Raw genomic sequence first — 22,932 nt, forward strand, 5'->3', positions numbered from 1 at the left:
TGCCGATCAGAAGGTTGGCGGTTCGAATCTCCGTGACGGGGTGAGCTCCCGTTACTCTGTCCCAGCTCCTGGCAACCTAGCAGTTCGAAAGCACGCCAGTGCAAGTAGATAAATAAGTACAGCTGTGGTGAGAAAGGTAAACGGCATTTCCGTGCGCTCTACTTTCTGTCACGGTGTTCCGTTGCGCCAGAAGCGGTTTAGTCATGCTGGCCACATGACCCGGAAAGCTGTCTGTGGACAAACGCCGGCTCCCTTCTGTATTATTATTATTTTTATCTTATGTTGTATCGTTGTATTAATTTTATCTTTACTTGTACCAATGTACCTGCATCTTTTCTGCTATTGCAATAAGAATCACGAGTTGAGGGCTATGAATGAGAAATGACATTGTTGTCCGTGGCTACACATCGCCATCTACTGAGTCTACAGTATACACACACCAATTCACAAGTTCAAATGACTTTATTCAAAAGCATGGCTACATAGACAATCGCACCTATATATGCAAAGTAGAGGAAAAACACCCAAAATCCTGTCTTCATTTCCTCTCTTATCGATCTGCCCCCAGGCATCACGCAAAGCCTTCCTGAAAATCAGAACACAAACTTTTTGTTGTTTTGTTTTACTTTTTGTTGTTTAGTCGTTTAGTCGTGCCCTACTCTTTGTGACCCCATGGACCAGAGCACGCCAGGCACTCCTGTCTTCCACTGCCTCCCGCAGTTTGATCAGACTCATGTTTGTAGCTTCGAGAACACTGTCCAACCATCTCGTCCTCTGTCATCCCCTTCTCCTTGTGCCCTCCATTTTTCCTAACATCAGGGTCTTTTCCAGGGAGTCTTCTCTTCTCATGAGGTGGCCAAAGTATTGGAGCCTCAGCTTCAGGATCTGCCCTTCCAGTGAGCACTCAGGGCTGATTTTCTTAAAAATGGATAGGTTTGATTTTCTTGCAGTCCATGGGACTCTCCAGAGTCTCCTCCAGCATCATAATTCAAAAGCATCATAATTCAAAAGCATCAATTCTTTGGCGGTCAGCCTTCTTTATGGTCCAGCTCTCACTTCCATAGCCATCAGTAAACATCAGAAAAAACAAGAATCTGCCTCAGTCCTTTTGTATACAGTATGCTGTCTACAACACAGCAATCTAATCCAAGTATCATCAAACACACTCTGTGCAGTGTTCCATTTCTCCAAAGGTATTGGACTATATTAAAGGGAATTTACACTTTTTATTCTCTCTTTTTCCTTTTTTTCCTTTTTAAAATGCATTTTATTTTGCTGATACAAACGTTGTTAATTAACTCATTATTGTCAAAAATTGTACATCTCAACATAAACATAATAAAGAAAAGAGAAAACAAAAACAAAAACCAACATACAAAACAAAACAAAAAATCACATAGACCATTTTAAATATATCTATACAGTGGTACCTCGGGTTAAGAACTTAATTCGTTCTGGAGGTCTGTTATTAACCTGAAACTGTTCTTAACCTGAAGCACCATTTTAGCTAATGGGGCCTCCCGCTGCGCCACTGCTGCACGATTTCTGTTCTCATCCTGAAGCAAAGTTCTTAACCCGAGGTACTACTTCCGGGTTAGCGGAGTCTGTAACCTGAGGTGTATGTAACCTGAAGCCTATGTTAGTCTGCGAAGGCAGCACTGAGCATCATATAAATTTGCGGGAATGTAGTTATAACTTCTTTGATTACACATAAAAAACCAGCCATCTGGTAAGCGCACATGGGCATAATTAAAAGTAATCTGTTGAACATGTGAGCAATTCCAAGTTGCTTCCTCACTGCAATTCACAATCTGAGCACAAGAGGTGTCTGGTGGTGCTGCAACTCTAGGTGTGTATAATGATATTTCATCCAGAGGTAACTTTTGTTTCACCTGTCCCCAATCATGGAGATTGGTATAACCAATGATACCTTCAGAAATCCATTTAGAAAACCACTTTCCCATGTGTGTGGCATGTGCCATATGGAAAGGCTGTGTACAAACTGGGATCAGACAATTTCCTAAGGTAGTGTGCATATCATATGTTTCACTCAGACAAAAATGAGAGACATTAGCAACTTCAGCTAAATGCATCTGTCAGGCTCATGTTCCCTGAGAAAAGGTGGACTGCGGGGGGGGGGGGGGCCACTGGTGAAGGACGATGAACTAAGGCAATTGATCCGGGACGATGCTTTTGCTCGGCGGAAGCTAGATGAGCTAAGGCAACGAGGAGGAGCTGAGGGAGGTTTCAAGGAAAAAGGGGGGCTCCTGTTCTATCGGGGGGCTTTGTATATTCCAGGTGAAACCCTAAGAGACAGAGTCCTCAAGCAACTTCATGACAGCTCCACGGCAGGACATTTTGGGCAACACAAAACCATGTTGTTGGTTACCAGGGAATTTTGGTGGCCCAAAGTGAGGGAAGACGTAAGGGAATATGTGAGAGGGTGTGAGACCTGCCAGAGGGCCAAAGGGGAGAGGGCTGCTCCGGCAGGGTTATTGGAGCCTTTGCCCACACCAGGGAGGCCATGGGAGGTGGTATTGGTAGATTTTGTCACTGACCTGCCCAGGTCCAAGGGGAAAATAGCGGTGATGGTGGTGGTGGATCTCCTGACCAAAATGTGCCATTTTGTGGCGTGTTCACATGCGGTGACGGCGGAGGAACAGCCAAGTTGTTTGTAGAGCATGTGTTTAGGTTGCATGGAGTCCCTTCTAGGGTCATTTCGGACAGGGGAACCCAATTCACCTCACGGTTTTGGCGCAAGCATATGAGTTTGCTGCAAGTAGAGGTGAGCTTCACCACCGCAAGGCACCCCGAAACCAATGGGCAGGCGGAAAGAGCAAATGTTGTTTTGCAACAGTATTTGCGGTGTTATGTCAGTCAGAGGCAGAATGACTGGGTGGACGGATTAGGACTAGCGGAGTTTGCGTACAATAATGCTGAGAACGTGTCCACCGGGATGACTCCTTTCTTCGCCAATCACGGAAGTCACCCTAGGGCTTTCCCAGGGAGGGGGGAGGAGTCGTGGAGTGTACCGGCCACAGAACAGTTTGCGGAGGAAATGGAGGCGATTCACCAACAGCTCCAGTTGAACCTGGAAAGGGCCAAGGAAGTATACAAGAGGGAGGCAGACAAGCATCGGAGACCAGGGGAGACCATTCGGGTTGGGGACAAGGTGTGGTTGTCAACACAAGGGTTGCCCTGGAAGGGGGGGGGGTGCAAGAAGCTCAAACCCAGGAGGGTGGGTCCCTTTGAGGTCATCCAGCAGGTAAATCCAGTGGCCTTTAAGTTAAGGCTGCCTGAGAGATTCATCCCGTCTTCCATAGGTCACTGTTGTGGCCCTACAGGGGAGGGGGGATCAGGCAGGGAAGAGGGGAAGGGGAGGTTCCACCGCCCGAAATTGAGGAAAGGGAGCAAGGCCACAAGGTAACTGAAATACTGGACTCCCATTGGAACGGGGAGCAGCTAGAGTATTTGGTGGCTTGGGAAGGGGCTCCCAGTTCGGAAAACACTTGGGTTCTGGAAGGTTGCATTACTGAGGATTATTTGGTGGAGTTCCACGATTTATTTCCCAACAAACCCAAACCCCCGGGTAGGTTCTTTGAACAGGTGTTCGGTCCGACGGATGATGAAGAAGACTTCGAGGGTTTCCCACCATCAGACGATGAGGGAAGAGGCCGGAGAGAAGGACATCTCAAAGATCGCTGGGAGCCTGCGGGTTTGGGGGAGGGCTAGGGTAATGTTTTTGAAGATGCAGAAAATGAAGATGAGATTTTCCTAGGTTTCACCCCCGAGAAACCTGATAAAGAAGAAATGGGAATGGCAGTCTCTCCAGAGGAGGAGAGAGGGGCCTTTGGGGAGGGGGTGGATGTCAGGGAACTGGAGGCAGAGAAGGGGGGGAGAATGGGCACCTACCGGGGAAAACCTCCTTTAATAAGCAGCTGCTCTTCCTCGGACGAGGAAGGTGACGAAGGGTTGTCAGGAGGTAATGAATCTGGGTGGGGGGGTGGAAGGCACTTCTGGGGCCAAGTCACTCTCGTCAGAGAGGAAGGAGGGGGGCTGGGCTTCAGAAGTGGTTATGCTGGGGAAAATCGAAAGGAAATTTAGTCGGGACAACTGACCTGCCGTGATTAAGACGGACTTTTGACCTGCTTGTACATAGCTTCAAAGGGGCAATAAATCTTGTAAATATGGCTGAATTCCTGGACTCTTATCTTTGCTAGCACTCACAACTAATTGCTGACAGCATCCATTTTTTTATTTTTTTTAGGAGTGTAAGTGAAATTTTATTGGAAGGGGATAGCAGTTGAACAGCAGCAACTGAAGAGTAAGAAGAATCCCTGTATTTAAAACACTCAGTAGCTCCTGCTGAACACACATATAGGAAGCCACTCTGCCATGCTTCCCATTTGGCCCCAGACACCCCACATCCTACAGAAACGAATACACCGTAGCACAGGAAAGTCAAATCACCAAGAAACCACTGCAGAATAAAAAGGGAATGTGGAGAATTGAACTGTGTTGAACACTCTTTAGTTGCATTAACTACATTTTCATTTCATCACTGTAATACAAATAAATAAATAAATACCCCACCACAGTTGCTTGCAGGAACTGGTTCCGATTTCTTTTTAAATACCAGAAACTTAAGTCCGCTGCATAAGCGTTTGGAAGTTACTTATGTTTATATGGAAATTAAGCCAGTATTAATACTTTTCTACAGCAGTAAACGCACACCAGGAAGGCCAGGACAAAACACAAATCAAGGAATGGAGTTTTCCCAAAGCTGCAGTGTGAAAGGACTATAAATTGATTTCCATACACATGGCTGGCTTCTCTTTGCTGTAGGAAATCCAAGCGGAGCTGTAAGGAATGAGACATGTAAAAAGGTTTCTTGAGAAGGGGAATGACACTCCATATGCAGTTTAGTTTTCTGCACCTTCTGAGGCATCACATTCTTCTCCTGCGCTGTCTGATGTCCATAATGTGAGGTTGTCTCTAAGCAACTGCATGATGAGAGCGCTGTCTTTGGACAAGTCTTCATTCAGCGTATCAAGTTCTGCAGTGGCTCCATCAAAAGCTGTCTTTGCCAATGTGCAAGCCAGCTCTGGGTTGTTGAGGATCTCATAGGAAAATACGGAAAAGTTAAGCGCTAAGCCTAAACGAATTGGATGTGTGGGTTGCATCTCTTTCTTGCTGATGTCAAATGCCTCCTGATAAGCCGCCTGTGAATTTTCTATTGCTTGTTTTCTGTCATCTCCGCTGGCAACCTCCGCCAGGTATCGAAAGTAGTCTCCCTTCATCTTCAGCTAGAACACCTTGCTCTCTGGGTTAGTTGCATTAGCTATTAAGTACTTGTCCAGCAACTGCAGAACTGTAGTGCAGATGGACTTAAGTTCAAACTCCACTTTCTCTCGGTAGTCCTTGACAAGCTGCATCTTCTTGTCATTTCCGTCAGTCTTCTGCTCAATGCTAGAGATCACTCACCAAGCAGAGCGTCTTCCCCCAACCACATTCTTGTACGCCACAGCGAGAAGATTGCGTTCTTCATTGGATAATTCAGCACCTTGCTCTGTCACTGCCTTCATGCAGGTAGCCAGGAACATCCTATGGCCTTCTGGGAGGAGGCTTGGGCAGCAGCCACAGCGGTGCAGGGGGGAGATTCTGCAAGAAAGAAGGGATCTTTAAAGCAGAGGATCTTTAAAGGGATCTCTAAACGCTAAAGGTTGCTTCCCCCTGTCCCATTACCTCCGAGGCAGGTTTCCTCCACCTGGGCTCCAGTCCCTCCCGGGATCCGGCGGCTCCGAGGCTGAGTCGTTCCCTCGCTGCAAAGCAAAGGAGACATCAGCCGGCGCTCCCAGCCAGGCTAGCCCCAGTCTGGGGCAGGAGGGTGGGGGACCTGGGAAGGGGGCATTTCCTCCTACCTGATCTTACAAGTTCCCCAAACCTGGCCTCCGCCTCCGTACGGGCGTCTTGGATCCGCCCCGGCCGGCCTTGCTCAGAAGCAGCAGCCAAGGTTTCCTCCCTCTCTAAAATCACTCGAGATGTTCTTCGAATTGGAGGAAACCTTGTCTGCTGCTTCTGCGGCAGGCAGGGCCGGGGAGGAGCCATGCCCACACGGAGACGGGGCAGTGGGGAACCGGCGCGAGGGTCCTCAGCCCGGAACCGCCGGGATGGTATCTTGCTCTTCGTCCCGGGAGCCGGATCTGAAGCCTCATCCCTGGAGAAATTAGGAAAAATATGGGCTAAGAAGGCAAAGAAAGAACCTGAAATGCAATATATTTCTGCCAACTCTATGCCTAAACTGAAGCCCAAACACGGAGAGCTATCTATTTCCCAAAATATTTAGCTATGGACTAGCAGGTATAGATTCATGCAGTTCTGAAGGAAGGAAGGACGTATGGGGTGGGGAGAATTCTGGGATGCATCTCCACAGAACCCTTCCCAAGCAGAGCCAGATTGCCCAATGGGCAGAGCAGGCACCGGCCCTCGGCCCCTGCAACAACGGATCGCCATAAATATTCTTGGTTTTGCGTAATAAAATTGGATTGTTAATATTTCTGGTTGGTAGAATCAAATCACAGCATACCTGCACATTCGGAGTTTCCCCCTTGCACCGCTGGGCTGCTGCTGCCTCTGGTGGTGGGGGTGGGCCGGAGCCTTGGGCTTTCCTCCCAAACCATGGCCCTGGGAGAGACAAAGGACATTGTATTTTCCTGGCATAAGCATCCACTCTAGGGCACCGGGGTCCCCTGGGCCCTCCCCAATTATTGGGGGCTGGGGTGAGGCGGGACTGCTCCCCACCCCCAGCTCAGCTCTATATGGCACATGTGGGGAATGGGTTCCCCATGGAATTAACATACCTCAACTTGCAGCGCTTCCCCACGGTGCTGAACTTGCCTTCCATTTTGAGAAGCTGTGAGACAGAAAGGAAAAAAAAACAGAGGAAGTTAGCAACCAGTTATTCATAACAGAAAATATCTTCTGGGGTCCACAGCTGAGGACCTGCCAAGCTATCAACAGCTGTGGACAAGGCAAGCCAGGGAGCCAGGCCACACGAATCAGGGACGGGTGAGGCTAATAATAATAATAATAATAATGTTTTTATTTAATACTTTTATTTTGCTTTAAACCAATATAGATAAATATAATCAACCAAAATTACAAAAGAAAAATCCTTAAGAATAATAATAATAATGAAAAAAGCTAAAAACAACTACAAAAAATATCAAAGTACATGGCATAGAACATAAGCCATTATGGGAAAGAAAAAAGGTAAAGGAAAAAAGAAGGAGGAGGAAGGAAAAAAAGAAAAAAAAGGGGGGGGAGAAAAAAAAGAGAAAAAGAGGAAGATGAGTCAAAACACAAAAAGACTCGTCTATTGTACGCTTCCGTCAAGGTCACAAAAGATTATTATTCTTATCAATTCTCTCTATCTGCATTCCATTGAATCCCTCATCTTGGTATCAGGGAACATTTCCCTATGCGGTATCATTCTAAACATAACCTTGATGAACCCTTATACCCTAGATAATTATTTAGACATTCCCATTCTTCTTTCACCATCTTTTTAGGTTTATCTCTTATTGCATCTGTCAGTTTGCGAGCTCCAAGTACTCGCACAATTTGACTACCCATTCATCTTTAGTGGGTGTTTGTTATCTTTCCAGTGTTTTGCCACTATAACCCTTGCTGCTGACGTTGCTTACACAAATAACCTGGTTTTATTTTTGCGAATATTATCTGAAACCATTCCTAGCAAAAATTCTTCCGGTTTCTTGTTAAATGTAGTTTCTATCAATCACTTTATCTCTTCATAAATCATATTCCAAAATCTTTGTATCTCTAGACAGGACCACCACATATGGTAGTAATTATAATGTTATTTCTATGGGCCTCGGAGCTCCCCTTACCTTTAGAATTCATTTCTCTAAACCTTCTTCAGAGTCTATCACCAACATCTGACAGGCATCCCTCTTGCAGGGCAATTATAAGGCTTGCTTGCAAAGCAGCACTTTGTGACATCAGCTGGCAAACAGGGGCCAGACTGCTGGGTTGTCAGGCAGATGAATTAAGAAAAATAAAATCAGGGGGGAGGTCAAAGTGTGCTTGTTTTCTCCTGCTCCAGAAGCTCTCACAACCTGAAGCCGTGGCTTCAAGCTCCAAAAAGGAGATTCCGACTCAACTTCAGGAAGAACTTTCTGAGAGCAAGAGCTGTTTGACAGGGGGAAGAAATCCCTTAGGAGCCAGTAGATTTTCCTTATCCTGGGTTAACATGTATGGGTGGCATGGCTATCTAGGCCATGATAAGGTTAAATTTCACAAAGGATTCTTAAATCACATTGTGAAAAAAACATTAAATGAGGTTTGGGAGGGAAGCAAAAAGTCAGTAGTCACTAAAACACCCTGGTGGCTTTCACTGATGGAATCTCCAGCCATACATAGGAAAAATATGAACAGGGACTGGTTAACATATAGGGACTTAGTAGAGGAAATAAGTAGTGACCCAAAATTAAAGGACCTAGGAGAATTGAAAAAGATAAAACATGGTTGGAATATTATCAGTTAAAAGCCACATTTGAAAAGGATAAAAGGACTAAGGGATTTGATAAATAGATATGTATCTTATTTAGAGAAAGACATTTTATATAGTAACCAGAAGACACTTTAAAAAATCTATAAATAATTATTGAATTGGCAAAGGAAAGAGGAAGATATTTAAAAAGTTATAACAAAATGGGAGGCAGATCTGGGACATATGATTGAATCCGATAAATGGAAGGAATCATGGAGTAAAAATATAAAATTTACAGCTTGCTATCTTATAAGAGAATATCTTATGAAAACATATTATAGATGGTATTTGACTCCTGTAAAATTGGAGAAAATAAACAAATCATATAAAGGTGCAAGGAGCATGTAGGAACATACTACCACATGTTGTGGTGTTGCTCAGTGATACAAAAATTTTGGAATATGATTTACGAAGAGATAAAAAGATTGATAGAAATTACATTCAGCAAGAAGCCAGATGAATTTCTACTAGGAATTGTTTCAAATAACATCCCTAAAAACAAATTCAGGTTATTTATGTATGCGACGTCAGCAGCAAGGATTATTGTGGCAAAACATTGGAAAGATGCACCTACTAAAGAAGAACGGTTAGCTTTCGCGATGATAAACAAGGAGGTGGGGTTGTCGTTTATTCTAAATTTTCCTTGCACGAGTGAAAGGGGGGCAGCTTTAAAACGGGGTCAGTTTTAAAGGAAAGGCGGGAGGCAGTGATCGCAGGGAGCTTTACTAAGAAAATTGTTTTCTGGTTGCCTTGGTTACCGCTGCTACCCGGCGCCATTTTAACTCAACCACGTGGTCAAAAAGGCAGCCGCCATCTTAGGAGAGGCATTCACCCTCCGCAGGGCCAGTTCTCTTTAAATAAAGCTGCCGCCTCCCAGCATTTGCAACTTTCTTTTCCCCTTCCTTCTTAGCAGCAGCTCTGACGCTTCTTCTAAATTGCCAGCACAGGCTGGGCTGCTACATTGTTGTGATTCCCTTGGCTGGCTCCCGGGTCTACAGGGGAGAATCTATTATTGTAGCAAGTTGCTGAATGACAGGCTCTTAAAGTGGGCTTTATTGGGGGAAATACTAAGAGTCTTTGGAAGTGCTGAGTACTGGTTTCAAAGTGCTGACTGCTTTTGAAATTAATTGGTGCAATTAGCAAACGCTGTGGCTTATACGTTATTTCAGCTCTGCTTTTAAAAACCTTAACTCATAGAGGCAATTAAAGGTCCTTGGAGGTGCTGAGTGCTGGTTTTAGAGTGCTGAGTGCTGACTGCTTGTAAAATTGATTGGTGCAATTGATTGATTGGTGCAATTGGCAATCACTGTGGCTTATATGTTATTACAGCTCTGCTTTTAAAAGCCTTAACTCATAAAGGCAAGTAAAAGACTTGCTTACAGTTCGGTTGGTTCTGGCAATTGAGGACTGCCTCTTTAAGCTTTTATTCACAGTGGCAGTTAAGGGGCGTCTTAATTAAACCTCCTTGGATATTCCCTCAATCTTACACGCAGGCTGATAGTGGCTCACTTCCTTCTTTTATATCACGTAGGGTGTATGACTGCAGGTTTACAGGTAGCGTGTTTAGTGCAGAATTACTGCGTTTTACCATTGTAATCAAACGCCTGGCAAAGGGTATACACAGCCCATTATATTCATAGTATATACTTATTGCATAGTCATCTTATACAACTCAATTCATTCCATTTAGCATGATTCATTACTCACATTGAGTGCATATAGATCGTGGGATACCCTTTGTCCAAATTGGGTTTCCTCCTGCTGGCGTAGTTAATACTGACCATTGCGGAGCTGGTCTAACCATACTTTTGGTCAGTCATCTTAGGAAATACTGAACTAAGCTTTAGTGGTGTAGAGTGTAGGACTGCAGGTTTACAGGTAGTGTGTTTAGTGTGGAATTACTGCGTTTTACCATTGTAATCAAATGCCTGGCAAAGGGTATACAGTGGTGCCTCGCAAGACGAAATTAATTCGTTCCGCAAGTTTTTTCTTCTTGCGAGTTTTTTGTCTTGCGAAGCACGGTTTCCCATAGGAATGCATTGAAAATCAATTAAGGCGTTCCTAGGGAGACCGCCTTCAGACCAGATCCGGGGACACTCTGTCCCCGGACCTCTTCTGAAGGCTGGCGGGAGGAGAAGGACTTTTCTCCCCACCGCCAGCCTTCAGAACAGCCTTGCAACCCGCATATGATGAAAGGTTTGGATTTGATATCCCGCTTTATCACTACCCGAAGGAGTCTCAAAGCGGCTAACATTCTCCTTTCCCTTCCTCCCCCACAACAAACACTCTGTGAGGTGAGTGGGGCCGAGAGACGTCAGAGAAGTGTGACTAGCCCATGGTCACCCAGCAGCTGCATGTGGAGGAGCGGAGATGCGAACCCAGTTCGCCAGATTACGAGTCTACCGCTCTTAACCACTACACCACAAAGGGAGCTCACCCCATCACGGGGATTTGAAACACTGACCTTCTGATCGGCAAGCCCTAGGCACTGTGGTTTAGACCACAGCGCCACACATGTCCCAGGGCTTGGGAGACGGGAAGTCCTATATATCAGAGTACAGTAATGTTTCCTCTGGGCTGGAACACTGTGGCCGTCGAACTATTAACCACCTCAAGTTGGTCAATCCCTCTCCGCTCAGTATAATAAGCCAAGAAGGCAAGGGTTGAGCATACATTAGGTGTGTCCCCATTTGTCCAGTCACCTTGGTTACATCCTCAGGCCTTGGCAACTGAAATCCACCCAACGGAAACCAGAGCGGGTAAAACTATGGAGACTTCCAAATACGGATTCAACGGTTGTGTCTGAGTCAGGGCAGACATGGGTTGTTGTTTTCTAATCCTCTGTGAGCTTTGAGAACATGTCACAGAGAGCCCTCTAGGGTTCTGCAACGTCCCCAGGCAGGCCAGATTGCAAAAAGCCCTGAAGGAACCGCAAAAGCTCTGCTGGGGGTGGCACTGCAAGGATGCAATGGAGCTGGAAAATAACTGCTTGTTCCTTGACACCACGGCCACCGAAGAGGCTCCCACTAGCATCTTCAGTCAGACTTCTTGTGCTGCAGCTATCTTCCTATGTGAGCCAGTGTGGTGTAGTGGTTAAGAGCGGTAGTCTCGTAATCTGGTGAACCGGGTTCGCGTCTCCGCTCCTCCACATGCAGCTGCTGGGTGACCTTGGGCTAGTCACACTTCTCTGAAGTCTCTCAGCCCCACTCACCTCTCACAGAGTGTTTGTTGTGGGGCAGGAAGGGAAAGGAGAATGTTAGCCGCTTTGAGACTCCTTCGGGTAGTGATAAAGCAGGATATCAAATCCAAACTCCTCCTCCTCCTCCTCTTCTCCTTCTCCTTCTCCTGCCTGCCTGCCTGCCTGCTTGGTTGCCCTTTGTTTTTTTAAAAATAATATTCAAATTTTAAGGATTACAAAGAGAAAATTAGAAAAAACAAAAAAATAAAAAATAAAAAAAATCAGAAAATACAATACAAAAATACAAACAATTCAAAAAAAGAAAAAGAGAGAGAAAAAAAGCTCAAATGTTTACATAACTTTCTTTCCTTTACTTCCCGTATTTTTCGCTCTATAACACGCACCTGACCATAACACGCACATCGTTTTTAGAGGAGGAAAACAAGGGAAAAAACATTCTGAATGAAACAGCGGATGTATCATTTTTGTGCTTCATGCTGTGGCCACAGACATGTGATCTGATGGTGAATTTGGGGTGACCCAATGCAAAAATCCTGAGAATCCCTGTGGATCCATGCTTTGTAACCACGTTTTTGCACCACTGCAGCCCCAGGCAACAGTGGGTGCGTGATTTTTGGGGGGCAGGCTGTAACCATGGACATGCTATGTGATCTGATGGTGAATTTGGGCTGACCCAATGCAAAGATCCTGAGGATCCATGTGGATCCATGCTTTTTAACCACATTTTAAGTGGGGAGGGAAGGAAAAACACAGAAGGGACAAGGAGCAGGAGAGGGGTGTGCAGAGAAGCAGCTGGCTAAGAATGCAGGAGAGGGGTATAACAGGAGGAGGGAGGAAAGGAAGGCAAAAGTTTTCCCTCACCTACCCACCCAAGCCAGCCAGCTCATGCTCTCTCTCTCTCTCTCTCTCCCCCTCCTGCATGTTTTCCCCTCTGCTTGCCTGGAGGGGAGGGGCTTTCCCTGCTCTTTGTTCCGTTTGAGCAAACACAGCAAGGAAACAGAGGTGGGTGGGCAGTAAGACCCTGAGGCAGAATGCAGGAAAGCAGCCGCTTCCTCTTTTCAGGTTTCCCTTCTAGGAGACGCACGATTTGATTTTTGCCTGCTTTTTTTTGCCTCCCCTCGCACCAATTGGCTCCAGGGACCACACATTCGCTCAATAACACGCACAGACATTTCCCCTTCCTTTTTAGGAGAAAAAATCTGCGTGTTATAGAAGGAAAAATACGGTATTTCCTTGACCTCCTCACACCTCCCTTTTTTGTATTCTAATTCAGTTAGATATTTCAGCAAATCCTTTCTAGCTTTGTTTTTATCCTAATAATTTATCTTAATATACTGTAATTTTACATTCTCGTCTTTCTCTAATTAAAAAAATCAATTTTTACCTAATCCTTTATATCATTTCTGCTAAAACCACATTACTTCATTCCAACATCCTTCTAACATTCCTTAATTTTGCAATGTTTCTGTAAATAAACTTTGAATTTTTTCCAATCTTCTTCCACCAACTCTTCACCTTGGTCTCGGACAGCTTGGTTGCCCTTTGCTCCCTAAATTACCAAGTAGCCAGTTGGGATAAGCTAAGCGGAAAAGGGTGCTGAGGAGGAAGGGGGTCAAATGCCTGGCTCATCTTCAGATTCCGCAGAGTGACTTGTGCCAGCTGCGGCAACTGTAAATTCCCCAAGGCTGTCTGGACTCCTGGGGATTCCATGAGCCTCCTGAGATGGACCAGCAGATCCATCCCAGCAGAGGGGACTAGATGCAGAGAGACTAAGAGCGCCTCCAGACATGCAAAACACGTGTAGGAAACTTGTGCAGCAAGCAAATCAGGACGAGCACCAGGCAAACGCTCGTTGTCAACCACCCCATAAACTAGTCAGAAGGAATGCTCGATAAAGCCAGATATGATCTAAGTACCTGTGTCAATTTTTGTGCAAGCAGATCAGGATGAATGCTCAGTGAACAGGCCATCTGGAAGAGCCCTAAACCTCAACAGGAAGCAATTAGATCAGGGGTTGGCAAGGTTTACCTCGCCTGGGCCGGTTCACTCCAGTGGTGATCCCTTCGTGGCGCCTGCATTTGCGCAGATGCGATTTCCAGCACCGCGGAAACGAGTCCCTGCGCCGCTCTGGTTTAGCGCAGCGTCCAGGGACTCAGCGAGCGGGCAGCTCAGTTTGGGGGTAGCTCATGGGCCGGTTAAATGAGCCCTATGGGCCTCTTGTGTCCCATGGGCCTTAGGTTGCTGACTCCTGAATTAGATTGACAGAGGGAGGATTTATTTGGCTATAGACACTCTATGGACAAATACGAAAGAAGAAGAAGAATATACAAAATGGATGAAGACAATGCGAAAAATTTAGATGTGATATAAAAAGCCAGAAGGAGGAAGGGAGTCGGCCCTTAGGAGCAAATATAAATGTAAAATGTAATACAATATGTGCATGTGGAGTACATTAATGAAAATCAATAAAGAATATTATGAAGGGGGGGAAAGAATTAGATTGACGGAGATGTCAGAATACCCCACTCCCCACCCCCCTTCAGAAGTAAAATGTGTGACGAGTTGGTTTTTATTTTTGTTTTATCAGGGATGTTGGAAGCCCCCTCTAGCATCTTTTTTTTTTAAAGTGGGGTGCACACCTTTGAAATAAGTCAGTACGCTCGGATGGCTGTAAGCTAACCACAGATGCACCTGTTCGGAAGGGTGCATCACCTGCATCACCTGCTATGCGACTTTTCACGGCTGCAAAAGTAACAGGGTTTACATGCAAAGGGGGAAAAAGAGAACATGCGACGGTTAAAATTCCGCTGGGAGGAGAGTCTCCAGCCCAGCCAGACAAGTGTGGGAGTGAATTTGGCAGGCCTGCATTTCCTCCGTCCAGAGCTCAGCCTGAACCCACCCAGTTGTTCTGAGATGCTGATTGACCCAGCATTTACGCCAAGGCGGGGCAAGCGGGTTGTTCTTAACCTGAGGTACCACTTTAGCTAATGGGGCCTCCCGCTGCTGCAGCGCGATTTCTGTTCTCAGAAGCCATGGAGCCATGCCCCACAGAGAAGGGGCAGTGGGGAAGAGGCGAGAGAGATGGCAACCAGGAACCGCAGGGATGTCCTCTGGTCCTTTATCGAAACCCCGCGACAGTTTGAATCCTCGTGCCGGGGTGAGCTCCCGTTGCTCGGTCCCTACTCCTGCCAACCTAGCAGTTCGAAAGCACGTCAAAGTGCAAGTAGATAAATAGGTCCCGCTCCGGCGGGAAGGTAAATGGCATTTCCGTGCGCTGCTCTGTTTTGCCAGAAGCAGCTTAGTCATGCTGGCCACAGGACCCGGAAGCTGTCTGCGGACAAACGCCGGCTCCCACGGCCAGTAAAGCGAGATGAGCGCCGCAACCCCAGAGTCGTCTGTGACTGGACCTAACGGTCAGGGGTCCCTTTACCTTTACCTTAAGTTAGCAAAAATGTGTAGAACAAGAGCAAATAACTGCTGGAAATGTCAAGAAAAAGAAGGTACCTTTTACCATATGTGGTGGTCATGTAAAGTAATAAAAAGCTTTTGGGAGATGATATATAATGAAATGGGGGGGGGAGAGTTTAAAATAATGTTTGTTAAAAAACCAGAAGCTTTTCTATTAGGAGTTATAGGTACCAAGATCCCAAAGGACCAGAAAAGACTTTCAATATATGCGACAACAGCCACACGGATGTTATTAGCCCAGAGATGGAAGGAAGAAACAATCCTGACCAGGGAAGAATGGCCAGCCAAGTTGATGGACTATGCTGAAATGGCAAAATTAAGTGGAAAGCTCAGGGACCAAGAGGACAAGAACTTTAAAAAAGAATGGGGGGAAATTATAATTTACTTAGGAGATGTTTTTCTGTTCTGTTTCTAGTTGGTCATCTTTCTACAACTTTGGGCACATGTTCCAAGAGTTCCCTTACGCTTAAACCTGGAACCAGCTGCCCCTGTGGCTTCGCCAAATTTCGATGACACGGGGAAAGGTTTGCCAGCAGTTTCACTCACAAGAGGGGCGGAAATACAGCTTGTAAGACATATTCCACTTTTTCATGTTTGACCTAATCACGCGCTTGGCAACATGGATGTAATCAGCATTTACATGTAGCTCTGAGCCAGTCATTGCAGAGGTTCAGCCCCAAACATTTTGCTGTATCAGTTGAAGGATCCCCACCCCATTCCACATGCAGAAGGCAAGTGGACTGGCAGTTGAATTCATGGCTGTGGGCTCACGATACCTCTAAAGCACATTTGAAGAACATTTCCCGCTTGGACTACTGCAATGCGCTCTACGTGGGGCTACCTTTGAAGGTAACTCAGAAACTACAACTAATCCAGAACGCGGCAGCCAGACTGGTGACTGGGGGCGGCCACCGAGATCACATAACACCGGTCTTGAAAGACCTACATTGGCTCCCAGTACGTTTCCGAGCACAATTCAAAGTGCTGGTGTTGACCTTTAAAGCCCTAAACGGCCTCGGCCCAGTATACCTGAAGGAGCGTCTCCACCTCCATCGTTCTGCCCGGACACTGAGGTCCAGCACCGAGGGCCTTCTGGCGGTTCCCTCACTGTGAGAAGCCAAGTTACAGGGAACCAGGCAGAGGGCCTTCTCGGTAGTGGCGCCCGCCCTGTGGAACACCCTCCCATCAGATGTCAAAGCGATAAACAACTACCTGACATTCAGAAGACATCCTAAGGCAGCCCTGTTCAGGGAAGTTTTTAATGTGTGATATTTTAGTGTATTTTTGGTTTCTATGGAAGCCGCCCAGAATGGCTGGGGAAACGCAGCCAGATGGGCAGGGTACAAATAATAAATTATTATTATTAGTATTAGTATTAGTATTAGTATTAGTATTATTATTATTCAAATAATTCTGGGCGCTGTAGTTTACCCCACAGAGTTACAATCCCAAGCATACTGATGGTGCCCAGAATTCTTTGAAGGGGGAGATGTGCTTCAGATGTGCTATATAGTGTACACACAGCCTTAATTCAATGTTGGTGACAGAGCAATGTGCTCCGCTGTGCTGGAAGGTAGTAGGCTGGCTAGCTTAGAGCAGTGTTTCCCAACCTTGGGTCTCCAGCTGTTTTTGGACTACACTCCCATCATCCCTTGCTAGCAAGACCAATGGTCAGGGATGATGGGAATTGTAGTCCAACAGCAGCTGGAGACCCAAGGTTGGGAAACACTGGCTTAGAGGGCACAGGACAGGCCTCCAGTATCTGGCCACTCCCTCCATTGCAGGGAGGGCAGCTGCCTTACTCTGCCTAATAGAAGGACCGGCCCCGCTTATTTGTACGATGTTGCCAGTGTCACGATGGGACCTGGTTTGTGGGGAACAGAGCGGCCCCTGAGAATGCAGAAGTTGGTCACCCATTCTTTACAAAGCTTCCTCTGCCCATCAGCCGAGCCTGAGTCACAAGTTCCTCTCTTGTCTACGCTGTGTTTCATGTCCTTTTAATTTTTGAAGGTGCCTTGCATATGATAATTCAGGAACAGATATTTAAGTCAGTGTGAATCATAACCCGATCAGCTTAAATTTTCAGACCTTGCCAGGAATTATATTTTGAAATTGGAATAAAATACTACTAAAAAAGAGAGGAAGAAATAATAAGAAAAACGAAAGAAGTGCTCTCTCTCCCCTTCTCTCTCTCTTATCCAAACCTGTCAAAAGTACAGTGGTACCTTGGGTTAAGTACTTACTTAATTCGTTCCGGAAGTCTGTTCTTAACGTGAAACTGTTCTTAACCTGAGGTACCACTTTAGCTAATGGGGCTTCCCGCTGCTGCAGCACGATTTCTGTTCTCATCCTGAGGTAAAGTTCTTAACCCGAGGTACTATTTCTGGGTTAGCGGAGTCTGTAACCTGTAAGTGTCTGTAAGCGTATGTAACCTGAAGCGTATGTAACCCGAGGTACCACTGTAATACTATGGGGCACAAGTACATGAGTTCTTATTAGCATGTCTGCCTTTCAAATTAAATTTCATGGGTACGATCCTATACCTCAGATCCATGGGCTGAGAGGCTTTAGAACAGCGTTTCCCAAACTTCGGCGTCCAGTGGTTTTTGGACTACAACTCCCATTATCCCTAGTGTTGTAAACAAAAACTGCTCCCTTTCCCTTATGGGGGACACAAGAGCCCTTATAGAGTCCTTTCTAGGTTCTCCATTGGTAAGAGAAAATAACAGAGGCCAACCAGAGAATATTGAGAAGCAAAGCAGCTCGTAAGCCTGATCTTTATTAAAGCTGTTACAACAGGGTGCTCCCCCCACATGCAGGAGAGAGGAGGAGGACCCCGAACCAACTGTGCAAGCCCTTATATAGACTTTTGAACTGCCCACCCTGGAGCCCAAGACCACCCCCCAGTTCATCATATATACATCAGAGAAGGGGCGGACTACAACAGAAATGTGAGTGCCTTGTTTTTATCCTGTCTGCCAGGTTACCTGATTGGATTACCTGGGGATCCTGGCCACTCTTTTGTTATGATAACAACTATTGTGGGGTTTCAGACATGTGGTTTATACATTTATGTATGTGCTTGCTTGGTACATTTATGAACTTTTATTTTCTATATATAAGACCTAAAAATTCTTATAACACTACCTAGTAGGACCAGTGGTCAGGGATGATGGGATTTGTAGTTCCAAAACAGCTGGACACCCAAGTTTGAGAAACCGTGATTTAGAAGATGGAGTGAGCTCAGCAGAACCAGAGCTATGTTGCCCAATGGACATGGCATGCACCCCAGTGGAACACCCGTGATGCACTGATATTAAACACCACTGATGAAGATAATCCAGTAAACCAATCAAAAACAGGGTGGAGGTATGGACAGGATATAGGCGGAGCACTAATGCCAAATCCTATGGCGCTTCATTCCCCAGGCACACCCCTGTTGACAAGACTTTGGACCAGGTCCAGGCCTGGCATGATAAATTTCCCTCTCATTGACCTCGATGGGAGGGAGAAAGGAAAAACAGCTTTTGCCACCCGCTGTGGCAGAGAAATGGAGATGCGGGTGGCGCTGTGGTCTAAACCACCGAACCTCTTGGGCTTGCCGATCAGAAGGTTGGCGGTTCGAATCTCCGTGACGGGGTGAGCTCCCGTTACTCTGTCCCAGCTCCTGGCAACCTAGCAGTTCGAAAGCACGCCAGTGCAAGTAGATAAATAGGTACAGCTGTGGTGAGAAAGGTAAACGGCATTTCCGTGCGCTCTACTTTCTGTCACGGTGTTCCGTTGCGCCAGAAGCGGTTTAGTCATGCTGGCCACATGACCCGGAAAGCTGTCTGTGGACAAACGCCGGCTCCCTTCTGTATTATTATTATTATTTTTATCTTATGTTGTATCCTTGTATTAATTTTATCTTTACTTGTACCAATGTACCTGCATCTTTTCTGCTATTGCAATAAGAATCACGAGTTGAGGGCTATGAATGAGAAATGACATAGTTGTCCGTGGCTACACATCGCCATCTACTGAGTCTACAGTATACACACACCAATTCACAAGTTCAAATGACTTTATTCAAAAGCATGGCTACATAGACAATCGCACCTATATATGCAAAGTAGAGGAAAAACACCCAAAATCCTGTCTTCATTTCCTCTCTTATCGATCTGCCCCCAGGCATCACGCAAAGCCTTCCTGAAAGTCAGAACACAAACAATACTTTTTGTTGTTTAGTCGTTTAGTCGTGCCCTACTCTTTGTGACCCCATGGACCAGAGCACGCCAGGCACTCCTGTCTTCCGCTGCCTCCCGCAGTTTGATCAGACTCATGTTTGTAGCTTCGAGAACACTGTCCAACCATCTCGTCCTCTGTCGTCCCCTTCTCCTTGTGCCCTCCATTTTTCCTAACATCAGGGTCTTTTCCAGGGAGTCTTCTCTTCTCATCAGGTGGCCAAAGTATTGGAGCCTCAGCTTCAGGATCTGCCCTTCCAGTGAGCACTCAGGGCTGATTTTCTTAAAAATGGATAGGTTTGATTTTCTTGCAGTCCATGGGACTCTCCAGAGTCTCCTCCACCATCATAATTCAAAACCATCATAATTCAAAAGCATCAATTCTTTGGCGGTCAGCCTTCTTTATGGTCCAGCTCTCACTTCCAATAGCCATCAGTAAACATCAGAAAAAACAAGAATCTGCCTCAGTCCTTTTGTATACAGTATGCTGTCTACAACACAGCAATCTAATCCAAGTATCATCAAACACACTCTGTACAGTGTTCCATTTCTCCAAAGGTATTGGACTATATTAAAGGGAATTTACACTTTTTATTCTCTTTTTCATTTTTCCCCTTTTTAAAATGCATTTTATTTTGCTGATAAAAACGTTGTTAATTAACTCATTATTGTCAAAAATTGTACATCTCAACATAAACATAATAAAGAAAAGAGAAAACAAAAACAAAAACCAACATACAAAACAAAACAAAAAATCACATAGACCATTTTAAATATATCTATACAGTGGTACCTCGGGTTAAGAACTTAATTCGTTCTGGAGGTCTGTTATTAACCTGAAACTGTTCTTAACCTGAAGCACCATTTTAGCTAATGGGGCCTCCCGCTGCGCCACTGCTGCACGATTTCTGTTCTCATCCTGAAGCAAAGTTCTTAACCCGAGGTACTACTTCCGGGTTAGCGGAGTCTGTAACCTGAGGTGTATGTAACCTGAAGCCTATGTTAGTCTGCGAAGGCAGCACTGAGCATCATATAAATTTGCGGGAATGTAGTTATAACTTCTTTGATTACACATAAAAAACCAGCCATCTGGTAAGCGCACATGGGCATAATTAAAAGTAATCTGTTGAACATGTGAGCAATTCCAAGTTGCTTCCTCACTGCAATTCACAATCTGAGCACAAGAGGTGTCTGGTGGTGCTGCAACTCTAGGTGTGTATAATGATATTTCATCCAGAGGTAACTTTTGTTTCACCTGTCCCCAATCATGGAGATTGGTATAACCAATGATACCTTCAGAAATCCATTTAGAAAACCACTTTCCCATGTGTGTGGCATGTGCCATATGGAAAGGCTGTGTACAAACTGGGATCAGACAATTTCCTAAGGTAGTGTGCATATCATATGTTTCACTCAGACAAAAATGAGAGACATTAGCAACTTCAGCTAAATGCATCTGTCAGGCTCATGTTCCCTGAGAAAAGGTGGACTGCGGGGGGGGGGCACTGGTGAAGGACGATGAACTAAGGCAATTGATCCGGGACGATGCTTTTGCTCGGCGGAAGCTAGATGAGCTAAGGCAACGAGGAGGAGATGAGGGAGGTTTCAAGGAAAAAGGGGGGCTCCTGTTCTATCGGGGGGCTTTGTATATTCCAGGTGAAATCCTAAGAGACAGAGTCCTCAAGCAACTTCATGACAGCTCCACGGCAGGACATTTTGGGCAACACAAAACCATGTTGTTGGTTACCAGGGAATTTTGGTGGCCCAAAGTGAGGGAAGACGTAAGGGAATATGTGAGAGGGTGTGAGACCTGCCAGAGGGCCAAAGGGAAGAGGGCTGCTCCGGCAGGGTTATTGGAGCCTTTGTCCACACCAGGGAGGCCATGGGAGGTGGTATTGGTAGATTTTGTCACTGACCTGCCCAGGTCCAAGGGGAAAATAGCGGTGATGGTGGTGGTGGATCTCCTGACCAAAATGTGCCATTTTGTGGCGTGTTCACATGCGGTGACGGCGGAGGAACAGCCAAGTTGTTTGTAGAGCATGTGTTTAGGTTGCATGGAGTCCCTTCTAGGGTCATTTCGGACAGGGGACCCAATTCACCTCACGGTTTTGGCGCAAGCATATGAGTTTGCTGCAAGTAGAGGTGAGCTTCACCACCGCAAGGCACCCCGAAACCAATGGGCAGGCGGAAAGAGCAAATGTTGTTTTGCAACAGTATTTGCGGTGTTATGTCAGTCAGAGGCAGAATGACTGGGTGGACGGATTAGGACTAGCGGAGTTTGCGTACAATAATGCTGAGAACGTGTCCACCGGGATGACTCCTTTCTTCGCCAATCACGGAAGTCACCCTAGGGCTTTCCCAGGGAGGGGGGAGGAGTCGTGGAGTGTACCGGCCACAGAACAGTTTGCGGAGGAAATGGAGGCGATTCACCAACAGCTCCAGTTGAACCTGGAAAGGGCCAAGGAAGTATACAAGAGGGAGGCAGACAAGCATCGGAGACCAGGGGAGACCATTCGGGTTGGGGACAAGGTGTGGTTGTCAACACAAGGGTTGCCCTGGAAGGGGGGGGTGCAAGAAGCTCAAACCCAGGAGGGTGGGTCCCTTTGAGGTCATCCAGCAGGTAAATCCAGTGGCCTTTAAGTTAAGGCTGCCTGAGAGATTCATCCCGTCTTCCATAGGTCACTGTTGTGGCCCTACAGGGGAGGGGGGATCAGGCAGGGAAGAGGGGAAGGGGAGGTTCCACCGCCCGAAATTGAGGAAAGGGAGCAAGGCCACAAGGTAACTGAAATACTGGACTCCCATTGGAACGGGGAGCAGCTAGAGTATTTGGTGGCTTGGGAAGGGGCTCCCAGTTCGGAAAACGCTTGGGTTCTGGAAGGTTGCATTACTGAGGATTATTTGGTGGAGTTCCACGATTTGTTTCCCAACAAACCCAAACCCCCGGGTAGGTTCTTTGAACAGGTGTTCGGTCCGACGGATGAAGAAGAAGACTTCGAGGGTTTCCCACCATCAGACGATGAGGGAAGAGGCCGGAGAGAAGGACATCTCAAAGATCGCTGGGAGCCTGCGGGTTTGGGGGAGGGCTAGGGTAATGTTTTTGAAGATGCAGAAAATGAAGATGAGATTTTCCTAGGTTTCACCCCCGAGAAACCTGATAAAGAAGAAATGGGAATGGAAGTCTCTCCAGAGGAGGAGAGAGGGGCCTTTGGGGAGGGGGTGGATGTCAGGGAACTGGAGGCAGAGAAGGGGGGGAGAATGGGCACCTACCGGGGAAAACCTCCTTTAATAAGCAGCTGCTCTTCCTCGGACGAGGAAGGTGACGAAGGGTTGTCAGGAGGTAATGAATCTGAGGGGGGGGGGAGGCACTTCTGGGGCCAAGTCACTCTCGTCAGAGAGGAAGGAGGGGGGCTGGGCTTCGGAAGTGGTTATGCTGGGGAAAATCGAAAGGAAATTTAGTCGGGACAACTGAC

General features: G+C 46.3%; 1 protein-coding gene and 1 pseudogene across 2 annotated transcripts in view; both read right to left on the reverse strand.

Annotated features, from left to right (window-relative positions):
* Positions 1 to 22,932, reverse strand: part of LOC309328256 (uncharacterized protein) — a gene marked incomplete at its 5' end in the record, with an annotated part of 174,132 nt that overhangs the window by 66,615 nt on the left and 84,585 nt on the right. The window lies entirely within an intron of this gene.
* LOC309327054 (14-3-3 protein theta-like) lies at positions 4,664 to 6,904 on the reverse strand (annotated as a pseudogene). Its single transcript has 4 exons — positions 6,861 to 6,904; positions 5,945 to 6,217; positions 5,746 to 5,874; positions 4,664 to 5,661 (listed from the first exon to the last, which is right to left on the reverse strand). The product of its transcript is annotated as a 14-3-3 protein theta-like (transcript).

This window comes from Podarcis erhardii (genome assembly GCF_964252035.2).
Source record: "Podarcis erhardii genome assembly, chromosome: 13".
NCBI classification, from domain to species: Eukaryota; Metazoa; Chordata; class Lepidosauria; order Squamata; family Lacertidae; genus Podarcis; species Podarcis erhardii.